The following is a 16105-nucleotide window of genomic DNA, read 5'->3' as shown; positions in this document are numbered from 1 at the left end:
TCTATAAAATACATGATTTTATAGACACAAATTTCTATTGTACTGGTATTTTTGGTAGTCTGTCCTTATCAACTACTATGTAAAAAGCACCTAAGCAATCATTTGACATTTGGCCTTTTCTGAACATGGTGGCCCAAGCTCTAGGAGTCATTACAGACAATGTACATTTATTAATCAGTCCTCTCCTGACTTTCTGAGAGAACACTTATGTTCATTTTACAGTATTGAAACCCTTTGAGTTTTCTCTTAGGACTTTTACTGGCTTGTATGTGAAGATAACCAGTTCTTTTAATCTGTGTCAGAGTTTCAGTGAGTTAAATGTGGTAAGTACAATAAACAAGAAAGCATGAGCAGTATATTGCTGGGACTACTCTCAGATGCTTCATGTATTCAACTCACATTTACTCATGGAATTTTATAAACCTAATGCTATATCACCTTTTGGGTAATTTGAGGAACATTTTAAAATACAGCACTATTTTATCAGTCTGTTTGGAACAGTCCCATTAAATGGGCACGGTATGTGCATTTGTAATTTGAATTTTCCTTGCACCAACACTAGGAACTGCAGCTGGCCCTTGGAGCAGATGAACAAACTTCAACCCAACACATGACTTTAGACTTGTCCATTACTGAAATTCCACAACCAATCCCTTCTGCTGTTTTTCCTCAGACATTGCCTACTTCACAGATGACTCTCCAGCATCCAACAGTTGGTCTTCAACTTGAGCCTGGCCCCACATGGGAATCAGGCATTAACTAAAGCACCAGATGCCAATCAGCCTTCTAGTTCCTTCCCGGTTATTCACTCTCGAGCTTTGTTGAATCATTCTTCTGCCCAGTATATTAGCAGTGCACAGAATGCAGCTTGCATTGTTCAGCTTCCTTCTGATTCAATTGTGGGGCATTCATGGGTCTTTCAGCCTTCATCATAGGTATACTTAATATCACAGCCATACCAGTGATACATCAGAAATGAACAACTCCAAGTTTTTCAGTGCCACTAAACCAGATTGTGCATTTGAAGGAGCCTTACTTCCAAGCCTCTGTTCTGCAGCAGCCATTATTTTTACAACCTAAGATTATGTTAGCTCCACAGCAAAATCTTCAGCAGGACTGTATTCTGCAGGAGTATGAAGCCCTTATAAGTCAGCAGCAACCAAAGGTTGGTATTGAAAGTGTGACTCAGTCCAGGGAACAGCCATCTTACTCTGTTGACCACACTTATCCAGGCCCATTCACAGAACTACCACCTTTCCCACTGAAGGCTCCTGAGCAGCTGTCCTTTGTGACACATCCCAGAAACAAACTTTTTTATTCCCCACAGTCAACTTACCCAAGGCCAGCTGCAGTACAGCCTATGACTTCACTGCTAGCCCCAGAGCATCTATCTACATGACACTATACAATCCCAGTCAGCCAACTCCATGCAGACTTCTTAACCAGGCCCACCTTCAGTACAGTCCACTTGTCTTGTGCAGACAGACTAACTGGCATATGCAATCCGGTCAGTTCACCCTAGGAAGCCTATGAATCAGCCTGCTTCTCAGACACTGCCTATTGAACGTGTCTTTTACTCAGAACAGACTGTTTACACCATCCAGGTAACTGAACAGACAACCTTCATAACCTGGCAAGTATACACAGTAAACCCTCCAGAGAGTAAACACATACATATTACAAACACTGCAACTGAGAAGTTAAACTCTGTACCATCTTGTGTAACACGGACTTCTGAACAAGAAACCTATTTGATACAACTCAAAGACAGTACTTCTTTAACATTGGAGCAAAAGATGTACTTGATACCACCCTCAAGTGCATAGACACATTCTACTGTGCCTTTATTTGGTGTTCAACATTTAGTGTCTACATCCCAAGCAAATGTCAGTTTGGGATACCAGCAACTAAAATCTCAAGCCCAGGAAGTGGCGCTGTAGCTCAAGTGGTAGAGCGCTCGCCTTGAGTTGAAGAGCTGAAGGACAGCGCCCAGGCCCAGAGTTCAAGCCCCACGACTGACAAAAAAAAAAAACAAAAACAAAAACAAAAACAAATAAACACACCTTTAGTATTTTAAAAAAAAAATCTCAAGCCCAGTCATTTAGCATTACATCTCAGGGGGAAGTAGAGGAAAAATTCAATACCTTGACCTTCATTCAGCAGACCTCTTCACAGGCCCAGTTCCAGCCCCCTCATTTCCCCCCACAGCTATCCCAATCACATTTAATGCCAAGCCAGGTTTCTCACTCAGCTTTCATTCAGCATCAGCAGATGACTCATTCATCTCATAGACAAGCACAGAAGATTCATCAGTTGCCTACTCAAGAAAGTTCCATAAATAAGCAGCAGTGTTTGTAGCCAACATTCTTCTGCTTCACAGCAGCAGCAGATACCTGTTTGGCAGGCACCTATCCAAGTTCAGCCATTACCAGGTATTCCATAGACCATTCCAAACACACTCCAGATTTTACCTCCCTTGTAACAACAGTTGCTGCCAGTGGCAGTAGAACAGCAATATAAAATACAACCTTTAGAGCAGCCTCAAGTATTTCAGGCATTAAACAGTAGTAAGACTTTTCCCCCACCATAAAAACCAGTGCAGCACCAGCCAGCATGCCTCCAGCAGCAGTGGGCTGGCTAGCCCACAGTGGCAGCCATTTTCTAGGTTAGCATCTGTTCCTGGCTTCTCAGAGCCACAATTACAACAACAGATCCTCTATCAAAACTCTGGGATAGCACTTCAAAATCAGATGTCATCTTTTGTTTACCTTCTTTCTGAGCATTCGAGGCTTCCAGTACCTGTCAGAACATTTCTGTGTTACAAACACAGCAACATTTACAAGGCCAAGAAATTCTGAAGGTAAATCCTCCTTGGGGAACAATGCACATTGCTAATTTTTTTTCTGTTGTGTTCCAGGATCAGAGAGAGAGTGAGCTCTAGTTAACAGAACCCTTGGCTGGGATTCACAGTCACTATTCCTGGCCTATTTCCTTATTCACTGGGAGACCCTGAATTAAGTCTTTTCTAAGTTTCCATGATTCTAAAGTAAAAAAGAATTAGGCCAAATTGCATCAACAAAAATGAGCACCTGTTTGATATCTAGAAATGAATAAAATATAAGAATTCCTTCTACCACTGAGTTTTGTTGTCTATATGAAATACAGATGATAGCCATTATAAAAATTAAATTATACAGTACAAAATTTGCTGGGGAAGAAATTAGAAAGTGGGCTATAGTTTTAAAGTAGCCATCAGGGTAGGTATCATTGAGAAAATAACATCTAATCAAACAGTAGAATTAGGTAAGAATCAAGAATGTATGTTCTAGGCAGAGGGAATATAGGTGCCAAGGAATTAAGGGAGGAATGTGTCTGGCATATTTGAAGTTTTAACAAAGAGTTCAGTGTAGCTGTTTACAATCTTTTGGTTCTAAAATGCTAGGTGGCTATGCTTCTCTTATTCTAGATTTATAATAAAACACTTGCCTTGGTGGGATGGAAATTAACACTATGGAGTGACTCCTAAGTGCCAAATGTTGTATGTTTTGTGTGTGTGTGTGTGTGTGTGTGTGTGTGTGTGTGTGTGTGTGTGTATGAGAGAGAAAGAGAGAGAGGGAGAGAAGGGGAGAGAGAGAGAGATTGAGGTTGCACATATCTTGGTAAATGTATTGCTGCTGAATTGTGGCCCCAGATCCCCAAACACTACTATAAAGGCATTGTATATGATGCCTCATATCAGTCCTGTGGTCAGAGTCCTTGCTCCATGGGTAAGGAAGGTGAGGATCACAGAGGTGGAGTAATTTTTTTTTGTCAGTCATGGGACTTGAAGTCTGGGCCTGGGCGCTGTCCCTCAGCTCTTCAGCTCAAGGCGAGTGCTCTACCACTTGAGCTACAGCGCCACTTCCAATTTTCTGGTGGTTTATTGGAGATAGGAGTCTCACAGTCTCTCCTGCCCGGGCTGGCTTTGAACCATGATCCTCAGATCTCAACCTCCTGAGTAGCTAGGATTACAGGCGTGAGCCACCAGCGCCTGGCTGGAGTAATTTTTTCAGTATCAAAAAGGAGAGATGGGCTGGGAATGTGGCTTAGTGGTTGAGTGCTTGGCTAGCAAGCATGAAGCCCTGGGTTTGATTCCTCAGTACCACATAAACAGAAAAGGCTAGAAATGGTGTTATGGCTCAAGTGGTAGAGTGCTAGTTTTGAGCAAAAGAAGCTCAGGGACAGTGTCCAGGCCTTTAGTTCAAGCCCCAGGTCTGTCAAAATAAAAGGAAAGACAAGCTGGGCACCCATGTCTCATGCCCTGTAATCTTAGCTACTAAGGAGAGTGAGATCTGAGTCTCGTAGTTAGAAGCCAGCCTGATCAGGAAAGTCTGTGAGACTCTCATATCCAATTAAACAGCAAAATTCCAGAAGTGGAGGTGTGGCTCAAGTGGTAGAGTACTAGCCTTGCAAAAAAAAGTTCAAGGACAGTGTCCAGGCCCTGAATTCAAGCCCCAAGACCAGCACACACACAGAAAAGGAGAGACAAACTTCCTCTAGAGGCTGTGAGTTCAGTCATTATACTACATAACTCCTCTTGCTAGAATTGGAACAAAAGGGCATGATAACTTTTGTGAGATTTACTTTTAGCTCATGGAATTAATTAAATTAGTTAAAAGAAAGAACGGACAATCTAGTTCTTTGTTTTTCCCTCTTTGACATTTAGATATATCTGAAAGACTAAAGTTTGAGTTTGGCTAATAAAATCTTTTGAGATCCATACATAAAAGATATGCTGTATTTTAAGAGTTATTTTTGTGTCTGTGCTGGTCGTGGGACTTGAACTCAGGGTCTGGGGACTGTCCCTGAGCTTCTGTGTGCAAGGCTAGCACTATACCACTTGAGCCATAGTTTAGATTCTTGTTGGTTAATTGGAGATAAGATTCTCAGGGACTTTCCTGCTGAAACTGGCTTTAAGCTATAATCTTCAGACTTTACCCTCCTGAGTAACTAGGATTACAGGCATGAGCCACTGGCACTCAGCAAGAGTTATTATTTTTCATATGCGAGTACTGAGGCTTGAAGTCAGGGCCTAGGCAACTGTTCTTTAGCTTTTTTTTTTTTGCTGAAGGCTGGTGCTCTAACACTTGGCATACCCACTTCTGGCTTTTTGGTGGTTTATTGGAGATAATTGCCTCTGGAACTTGTCTGTTCCAGCTGGCTTTGAACTGTGATCCTCAAATCTCAGCCTCCTGAATAGCTAGGATTATAAGCATAAACCTCCAATGCCTTGCTTATAAGAGTTATTTTCTGGTGGTGATATATTACTATTCCAAAAAGCACATACTTCAGATATTACTTATTTTTATAACATTTACTGTTCATGAAGGGCATAAATTTTAATGAATTCCAAGCATTGTATTATGTGCGTGCTGACTCCTAGCAAGACTAAGCAAAGATAACTATCTTTGTAGCCTAAATTTCTTTACTCAGGGTTTATTTCTGTGGAATAAGTTTTTACAAAGCACAAAGGTTTTTTACAAATCAGAATATCCAATTCTGTGGGCAAGTTTTATGCATACTTCCCTTATGTAAGTAAAAAAAAAGTTCAAGCTGGTAACCAGTAGCTCACACCTGTAATCCTAGCTCTGAGGAGGCTGAGATCCAAGTATCAACATTCAAGAGCAGCCTGGGTAGAAGTGGAACTGTGGCTCAAGCCATGAACCAAAAAGCTCAGAGACAGTATCTAGGCTCTGAGTTCAAGACACACTACCAACACACACACACACACACACTATTTGAGATTTCAGATGCACCTAATAGTTGAAAAATATTGTAGCATGAACACCCTTGTTTCTTAGCTTTTGCTATATTGATCAATATTGATACTGATATTGAGCTCTTCAGGCTGTTGTTTACCCACCTGACACAGAATATTGACAGACTGTTGTTTATCTCTATTAATCTATCTTGCTTTTCTAATGCATTTCAAAGCTTAATTTTCTTTTTTTTGGGGGGGGGGTCCGGTCGTGGGGCCTGAACTCTGGCCCTGGGCGCTGTCCCTCAGCTCTACCACTGAACCACCTTCCCAGCCCCAAAGCTTAATTTTCTGACACCAGTATCCATAACACTTTTAGCATACATATTCTTGACTAGAATTCAGTATTTTCTTTGAATATTTTGTTCAAATTCATACCCAGTAAAATGCACAGACTATAATTTTGAGTTTTGACTAATGTTTACAGTTGTATATAAAAAATTGTTAAAATTTATCAGGTGCTAACCATAAAATATATTGCAAATAGTCAACTGTGCTATTTTGTTGGTCATCGTGGGGCTTGAGCTCTGAGCCTGGGCACTGTCCCTGAGTTCTTCAGATCAAGGCTAGTATTCTACCACTCGAGCCACAGCGCCACTTCCTGCTTTTTGTTTATGTGGTACTGAGGAATAGAATCAAGGGCTTCATGCATGCTAGGCATGCATTCTACCAGTAAGCCACATACTTAGCCCCAGCTGTGCTATTATATGCATGAAAAAGCATAGAAAGTTTGTGACAAATAGGCTTGCTGGGTTCCAGTAAAGCTTTGTTAACAAAAACAGGTGTGCACCAAATTTGTCCTATAGGGTATAACTTGCCACTATGATTGAGAATATTGCTATTACTACCAAGGTCCCTATTGGGCTGAAAACCCACCTCAGGTGGATAGAACATCTGCCTAGCAATGTCAAGGTCCTGAGTTCAAACTCCAGCCCCACCAAAAATAAAATTCCTTGGTGCGGGGCTGGGAAGGTGGCTCAGTGGTAGAGCGCTTGCCTTGCATGCCTGAGGCCCTGGGTTCGATTCCCAGCACCACATAAGCAAAAAGAAAAAAGCCAGAAGTGGCGCTGTGGCTCAAGTGGTAGAGCGCTAGCCTTGAGCTGAAGAGCTGAGGGACAGCGCCCAGGCCCAGAGTTCAGGCCCCACGACCGGACCCCAAAAAAAAAAATTCCTTCGTGCCCTTCAATCCCTGTAGTCTGTCTTCCCCACAATATTCCAATATGCAAACCTGAGAGAGAGAGACAGAGAGGGACAGAGAGAGATGGATGTAGCTCAGCTTATTCTGGATATTCATGTAAATGAAATCATAACAATGTATACTCTTGGGTAAGCTTCTGTCATTGAACATGTTTTTGAGATCGATCCATGTTGTGTTATATGAATCAGTACCTTCCTCTAGCTAGAATTACAGGCATGAGCCACCAGCACCCAGCTTGATTTTTTTCCTATTGATATATATTAGATTACACTGATTTCAAGTATTAAAACAGTCTTGCATTCTTAGAATAAACTTACTTGTTCATGTCATATTATATTTTTATACATTGTTGGATTAATTTGCTAATTTTTTGTTAAAGATTTTTGTATTTTAAGTTTGTGAGAGATATTATTGTGATATTCACTTCTACAGAGTCAATCAGGTGCTGAGTATAGGGTACTACTATCCCTAAGTAAAATTATAGATTCATGTAGTTCTCCTGTTAGCTTAGTCATTTTTTTCTATCTCTTTTGAAACTCTCTTGTTAGTTACATGAACAAGATGGTGGATTGATTTTTTTTTTTTTACTGTTATGTCCCTTTTCACATCTAGTAATTTTCTTTCCTGTAAAGTCTACTTTATCTGATGGTACAATTGCACTCTTGCTTTCTTTTGAGTAATATCAGCATGACACATCCTTTTCTGTCCTTCCAACCTGTCTTGTGTTTAAGGTGAGTTTCTTGCAGAAAGCATATAGTTGGTTTTTTTTTAATTGTTAGTATAAAGGTGATGTACAGAGGGGTTACAGTTACATGAGTCAGGTAATAAGTACATTTCTTTTTGGACAATGTCACCCCTTCCCTTGCTCTTTCCAAGTTTTTCCCTCCTATCCCCACCCACAAGTTGTATAGTTCATTTCCAACGTAGTATCTACTGAGTACCACTGCTGTATTTATTTGTTCACCATTTGTCCCTCCATTTCTGTGCCCCCATTTACCCTCCTAAAGACAGATAAACAAGTTTTAAAAAAGAGAAAAAAAAGAGCAAAGAAAAAAACCTCTTGTTTCCATTGACTGGAGTTTATTTCAATAAATATTTATGTGATCACAGGCACATAGGCAATTGAGCCTTTGTGATCCATCTCTAAGAACATGTTTTTGCCTGTCCTCGGGCTTGAACTCAGGGTCTGGGCACTGTCTCTGAGCTTCTTTTACTCAAGGCTAGTGTTCTACCACTTGAGCCACAGTGCCATTTCTAGCTTTTTGTCTTTATGTGGTACTGAGAAATCTAACCCAGGGCTTCATGCATGCTAGGTAAGCACTCATCCACTAAGCCACTTTCCCAGCCCCTATATAGATTATTTTTTTTGTTGGTCATAGGGCTTGAACTCTAGGCCTAGGCACTATCTCTGAGCTCTTCAGCTAAAGGTGAGTGCTCTACAACTTTAGCCACAGCACCGCTTCTGCTTTTCTGGTGACTAATTGGAGGTAAGAGTCTCATGGACTTTCCTGCCTAGGCTGGCTTTGAACCATGATCCTCAGATCTCAGCCTCCTGAGTAGCTAGGATTACAGGTGTGAGCCACTGATGCCCAGCTATAGATGTTTTTAATTCATATTTTTATCCATTCTACCAGCACTTGTTAATTTGTTTATTAAGACCATTTCCATTTGAAGTAAGTATTTATATGTTAGGACTTATGCCTAACATTTCTGTGTTTAATTTTTTTTCTATGAATTTCCCTTCTCTATTTCTCTTTTCATGTCTGCCTGTGGGCTACTTAAAATTTTTGCAGGACGTTTTTCTTGTTTTATTTATATTTTTTGGAGTATAATTATATAGTTTTCATTAGTTGTTTGATGGTACCAAATATATATATGTGTGTATGTTACATATGTGTGTGTATGTGTGTACATGTGTATATTCTACCCTAATGATACTTTATTTTTTAGGTGGAGCATTGAAACTTTTTTACATTTAAACTGCTTTTCAGCTCACATTTTTTCTGTATAATTGTTTCAAATATTTCCTGCACATATATGCGCATCATAATAGATCCTTTTTTTGTGATGGTACTGGGGCTTGGCCTTGGGGCCTTGGTGTATCAGTGTTTTTGTACTCAAAGCTTGCACTCTACCACTTGAGCCACAGCTCATACTTCCAGATGTTGTTATAAATTATATATCAAACATTATTTTTTTTGTCAGTCATGGGGCCTGAACTCTGGGTCTGGGCACTGTCCCTCAGCTCTTCAGCTCAAGGCTAGCACTCTACCACTTGAACCACAGTGCTACTTCCAGTTTTCTGGTGGTTAATTGGAGATAAGCGTCTCAAAGACTTTACTGCATCCTTGAACCACATCCTCAGATCTCAGCTTCCTGAGTAGCTAGGATTACAGGTGTGATCCACTGGTGCCCAGCTCTCAACCATTAATTTAAGATAATCACGAGAAGAATTATGTATTCTTCCGTATTTTTTCAATTCAACACATCAGTTTATGAGCACATCTTCAACAATGTCACCCCTTCCATCATTCTCCCTCATCTCTACCAACCCCATCTATCTACTTAAGTTACCCAGATCCATTTTCACATTTGTACATTGAGAGTAGGGTACTGAGGTTCCTGAGTAGAATTATAGATTTAGGTAATTCTCCTGTTATATATTTGCTAATTATTCCTCTCTCCATTTGTTTTCCCCTCTCCCCTTGAATCCCATCTCCCTGTGATAAATCATGTTTCAGTTTCCTGGTATTTATTTTGTTAGATTATAAATAGTAAATTGAACACCATTGGAATTGTACCCTTTGTATACAATACTTTAGTCAATTTGTGCATGTAGTGATATGACATGGTATAGTTTTTTTTCTTTCCTTTTTTTTTTAAATTTTATTTTATTTGTGAACATGCTGTACAGAGGAGTTACAATTACATGGGCAGGATAATGCGTACATTTCTTACCAAGCATTGCAGCCTCCTCCTTTGTTTACCCTTCACATCCCTTCCCAGCCTCCCCCCTCCCCCCCAATCCCAATCCTTCTCCTTCCCCCCTTCCCCCCCCACACACCGACGTTATAAAGCTCGTTTTGGACATGACAACTTGTACTTCTCATTGTTGCAACAGGTCCACCTGTATCCTTAAACGACTTGTTTTCCCCCATCTCCTCCACAAGTTATACTGACATCAAATATAGTGAAAGCAGGGGTTATACTGTGGGGGAGGGACATACAAAGCAACAAAGCAGAACTTGTGTTTAAACCCAAGGTTAGGGCATTCTCCTTTAGCTTTTTCACTCAAGTCTGGTACTGTACCAGTTGAGCTCCACTTCTGTTTTTTTTTTATTAATAAGTTTTTTTATTGTGAAAATATTACACAGAGGGGTTACAATTACATGAGCAAGGTATTGAATACATTTCTTATCAAGCATTAATGCCTCCTCCTTTGTTTCCCTTTACCATTGCCCTCCCATCTCCCGTCCCCACCCCCCCACCCCCGTTTTTTGCAATTGGAGATAAGACTCTCCTAGACTTCCCTGCCCAGGCTGTTTTTGAACCTTGATTCTCAGATTTTAGCCTCCTGAGTAGCTAAGATTATGGGTGTGAGCTACTGGCACAGGGCTTTATTCACCGTTATTTTAATCCATGAATTGTTATTTCCTTTCTGAAATTCAAAACATACTCGTTTTTTTTTCCTTTATAGAGCTTCCTTTTTTCATTCTTTAATACATCTGATAAAGACAGGTTCACTTTTGTTTTTCATCTGAGTTTTTCTCCTTCATTCTGAAGATTTCTCTTCCTGGTTATAGATTTTGTCATTTACAGTTGTTTACAGATTTACAGATTCATTTACAGATGAGAAATTTGCTGTCATTAAAATTGACCTCCTAAGCTAGGCATCGTTGGCTCATGCCTGTAAATCCTAGCTACTCAGGATGCTGAGATCTGAGGATTGATGTTCAAAGCTAACACCTGCAGGAAAGTCTTTGAGATTCTAGTCTTCACTTAACTACCAGAAAACCGGAAGTGGAGCTGTGAGTCAAAGTGGTAGAGCACTAGCCTTGAGCAAAAAAGCTCAGGACAGTGCTCAGGTCCTGAGTTCGAGCCCCATGACCCACAAAAAAAATGACCTTATACCAGTGTATATCTTTTGAAGTTCACTCAGCGTCATGGATTTGTGTTTTATATCCTTAGCCAAATTTGGGATGTTTTCACCCATCACTTTTTTGAATTTTTTTTTTGTTTCTATGTTTTTGTTATCTCTTTCTACTGCTCTAATTATGTGCTTTTTTTCAGTGCTAGAGATCAATTCTAAGACCTTATGCATGGTAGACAAGCACTGTACTGCTGAGTTACATGTATATTGTTGCTTTTTAAAAATGTTCCCTCACCAAAAAAAAAATGTTCCCTCCATTCCAATGTCCTATTTTATTTTATTTTTTTAAATATTATTATAGCCGGGCGCCGGTGGCGGTGGCTCATGTCTATAATCCTAGCTGCTCAGGAGGCTGAGATCTGAGGATCGCAGTTCAAAGCCAACTAGGGCAGGAAAGTCCTTGAGACTCTTATCCCCAATAAACCACTAGAAAACCGGAAGTGGCGCTGTGGCTCAAGCGGTAGAGTGCTCGCCATGAGCTGAAGAGCTGAGGGACAGCGCCCAAGCCCATAGTTCAAGCCCCACGACTGACCCAAAAAAATTATTATTAAGTAGTTATACAAGGGAATTGCCATTTAATAAAGCAGTTATATAAATACAACATATCTTGATCCGTCACCCTTTTCAATATTTTCACCCATCCCTCTTCTACTCAGACCTTCTTTCCCTTTTCTTAATTTTGTGGGATGTACATTGGATTCTTGTCTACATTGTCCTAGTCTTCTTCTCATCATTTGTCTACCCTTTTCCCCTCAACCCCACTTACTCCTTTTGAGCACCCACTTCTTGTTATTGCATGTTGCTGAAGTTTGATTTTGGCTTTCTAAGGATTTATGCTATTTGGATCTCATTTGAATCTACCATATTTCAGTATACATTTGTATACAGTATACTTTGTATACACTTGCATACTACCCAATATATTTACTTATGAGTTTGTAAGCTAAATCTAGTTTCTTCATATAAGGGAAAACATGGATCCTTTATCTTTCTGGGCCTGACTTACTTCACTTAACATTTTTTCCCAAGTCTTTCCATTTCTTTACATTCTACATGAATGGTATTGTATCATTCTTTCTAATGAATGAGTACCCATTGTGTATGTATACAACATTTTCTTGATCTAGTCCATTGAGGAACATCTGGGCTGATTCCATACTTTCACCATAGTGAATAGTGTTGCAATAAACATCACTTCCCAAATGGATTAAAGATCTCAATATAAGACCTGATACCATGAAACTATTACAGGAAAGAATAGGGGGAACATTAGGGCTCCTGGGCAGAGGTAGAGACTTTTTGAGTAAAGATCCAGAAGCACAACAAATCAAAGAAAAAGACTTGATAGATAGCACTGTGTCAAACTAAAAAGTTTCTGCACAGCAAAGGACATACGCAACAAGCTAAAAAGCCTACATATAGAATGGGAGATTTTTGTGAGCTATATGGCAGACAATGGACTAATACCCCCAAAATAGTCATCCCTCGCTAATCACGGTTCACATAGTGCTGCTTCACTACACCGTGGAGTTTTGTTGTTGTTGTTGTTTTATTGTTTTGCTGGTCCAGGGGCTTCAATTCAAAGCCTAGACTCCCACTTGAGCCACAGCAACACTTCTGGCTTTTTCTGAGTAGTTTATTGTAGATAAGAGTCTAAGGATTTTCCTGTCTGATGCTCAGATTTCAGCCTCCTGAGTAGCTAGGATTATAGGCATGAGCCACCAGCACCTAGCTCCTTTATCTTTTTACCACTAGATTCTACATGTGGGGGAGAATATGCAGTATTTGTCTTTCTTAGTCCAATTTAATATGCTTAACATGATGTTTTTCAGTTCCATTCATCTTGAAAATGATATAATTTGCACCGGTGGCTTATGCCTGTGATCCTAGCTACTCAGGAGGCTGAGATCTGAGGATTGTGGTTCAAATCCAGCCCAGCCCGAGTAGGGAAGTCCATGAGACTCTTATCTCCAATAAACTACTCAGAAAACTGGAAATGGTGCTGTGGCACAAGTGGTAGAGTGCTAACCTTGACCTCAAGAGCTGAGGGACAGTGCCCAGGCCCAAAGTTCAATCCCCATGACTGAAAAAAAGAAAAGAACATAATATTCATTTTTCTTTAGGGCTGAAAAATACTCTATTGTGTATATGTGCCACATTTTCTTTGTCGATTCATCAGTTAATAGACACCTAAGCTGATTCCATAGTCAAATTAAGTAAATTTTTACTACTCTGTTCACAAGTTCACAGATTCTATTTTCGTTCACATCTAGTTCATTATTTAGCCCATCTTACTAGTTTTTTAATTGAGATTATTATATTATAATTTTCATATGCTTTTAAAAGTTATAATTTATTTCCTGAAGTTTTTTATGGTTTCAGATAAACATAATTGCTTTGTGAGGATCTTTTTATGATGGCTGCTTTAAAGTCCTTCTCAGATCTTGATTCATCTTGTATTAGTGTGATTTGATTGTCTTTCCTCATTTGAGTTGTGATTTTTCTTGTTCTATTATCATGAGTGATTTCTATTGTACTAGAATTCTTTGATATTATGTTTGGAGACTCAAATATTTTCTGTGTGCCACTACTGGGGCTTGAACTCAGGGCCTGGGTTATGTAACTTAGCTTTTTTTTGCTTAAGGCTTATGCTGTACCTCTGGAGCCACAGCTCCACTTCTAGATTTTTGATGATTAATTGGAGATAAAAGGGAAATGTACTCATCACCTTGCTCATGTAATTGTAACCCCTCTGTATGGTGTTTTCACAATAAAAACCTTATCTAAAAAATAAAAAGAGTCTCCCAGCTGTGCACTGGTTGCTGATGCTTGTAATCCTAGCTACTCAGAGGTTGAGATCTGAGGATCAGGGTTCAAAGCCAGCTTGGATAGGAAAGTCTAGTAAAGTCCGTGAAACTCTTATCTCCAGTAAACCACTCAGAAAGCCGTAAGTGGCACTGTCTCTCAAGTGGCTGTGGCTCAAGTGGTAGAGTACTAGCTTTGAGCTGAAGAGCTGAGGGACAACACCCAGGTCCAGAGTTCAAGCCCCAGGACTGACAAAAATAAAAGAGTCTCACAGACTTTCCTGTCTGGGCTGGCTTCAAACCACAGTCCTCAGATCTCAATCTCCTAAGTATCTGGAATTACAGGCTTGAGCCACCAGTGCCCGGCTAAGACTCAAATATACTTAAATCTTCTTTTTTAGCTTTATCCATTTCTGCTTAGTTTTCTCGCTCTGGTTTATCTTATACTTGGTCTCTGCTGGTGCTACCTATAGAGTTAAAAGTGTTTCCTGATGCTGGCAAATGTTGTTAGATGAGGGATAAGGGGTGCTGATGTCCTTTATATCTGTCACTGCTGGTTCTTCTAGCGTATATGAATACTTACTTGGCCACTGTCAAGAAGAATGCTAGGAGTTTTGAGGTCTATATAACTCTCTGCCACTGGGTAGATGACCAGTACATAATGGCCTAGATTGCTATCTTCTCTTTGGTGAAGAAGGATCAGGAGATTCCTGGCTTGTATCTTTTACTCTTCTTAGTGGAGCCCCAGTAGTTTCCTAGGTCTGAGAGGTTTTGTGCTGTCAGGTGAAAACTTGTAGATGCTGGCCCTTAGTCATTGTCTGCTGCTAAATTAAGGGCTAGGAAATAATAGGCCTGCTGGCATCCCCTATATGAATGCCAACCACCCCCCTCTTGCTGTTGTCTGGTGATGAATGAGGATTTATCAATCTGCTTCAGGTTCCTTGTTACTCTTACGGGAAAATCAACCCTATACCTATTGCTTAGCTGTGGTAGGTGGGATTGCCACTCTTTTTTTTTTGGAGGAGGGAGGGGTTCCGGTTGTGGGGCCTGAACTCTGGGCCTGGGCACTATCCTTCAGCTCTTCAGCTCAAGGCTAGCACTCTACCACTTGAGCCACGGCACCACTTCAGGCTTTTTTCTTTTTGCTTATGTGGTGCTGAGGAATCAAACCCAGGGCCTCATGCATGCAAGGCAAGCGCTCTACCACTGAGCCACCTTCTCAGCCCCAGCCACTCTTGATCTGCTGATTGACCTCACTGCTGCTGTTTTGTCTAAGGGGTGGTGTGAATCAGGTTATTCTTTCTGTGTGCACATCAGGCCTATTATTAGCCCAGCTTTCATTGTAGTTATCGCCCCAAGTTTGCAACACTTTGTTGCAAAAGTTATTGCCTGTAGTTTGTGTGAGTTCTTTCTATTGCACAAATTGTTGCTAGTACAGAGAGATTTTGCTAACTGCTGTTACCCATGGGTGGTATGGGGTGATGAGGCCCACCTGTTTCTACTGTTGCTAGTGGACAGGACTGAAGAGGGATTGAAATAATCAAGGGAGGTAGAAAAATATAACTAGAGTCATAGTACATGGAAGACCCCAACTCATGCAGAGGAGCTCCAATGTGCTATGGATTCAAGCTACAGAATCAGTCTTGACCAATTCACAGCAGATTTGATGTCTTGTTTCAAGGAATCTAACCTTTTAGAGAATGTGGATCCATCATACAGGGTTTAACTGGGTAGGAAAATGACTTTTGTTAGTTTTCACCCAAAGTCTCTTTTTGTTGCCACCAGTAGCACTGCATAGATGATGGGGTCAGTAATTTTTTTAAATTATTTTCCAACACGATTGATATTTGCCTTTTTAGTGGAAAATGAGTCATTGGCTTATCTGCTTGGAATGGCACTATAGTAAGTAGTAGTTTTATATTCATGACTGTAAGTTCAATAATAATGCTTGCTTGTTAAGACAACAGAAACAAAAGAATGTTAAGTGTTAAATTTATTAAGTGGTATGGGGTGGCTCATGCCTGTGATCCTAGCTACTCAGGAGACTGAGATCTGAGGATCACAGTTCAAAGCCAGCCCAAACAGGAAAGTCTATGAGACTCTTATCTCTATAATTAAATACACACACACACACACACACACACACACACACACAC

General features: G+C 40.3%; 1 protein-coding gene across 1 annotated transcript in view; it reads left to right on the top strand.

Annotated features, from left to right (window-relative positions):
• The window catches only part of Wnk3 (WNK lysine deficient protein kinase 3), a 107344-nt gene that overhangs the window by 37984 nt on the left and 53255 nt on the right, over positions 1-16105 (top strand). The gene's annotated exons all lie outside the window — the stretch shown is intronic.

This window comes from Dipodomys ordii, unplaced genomic scaffold (assembly GCF_000151885.1).
Source record: "Dipodomys ordii isolate 6190 unplaced genomic scaffold, Dord_2.0 Scaffold221, whole genome shotgun sequence".
Classification (NCBI taxonomy): Eukaryota; Metazoa; Chordata; class Mammalia; order Rodentia; family Heteromyidae; genus Dipodomys; species Dipodomys ordii.
This window is presented reverse-complemented; position numbering and strand designations above follow the sequence as displayed.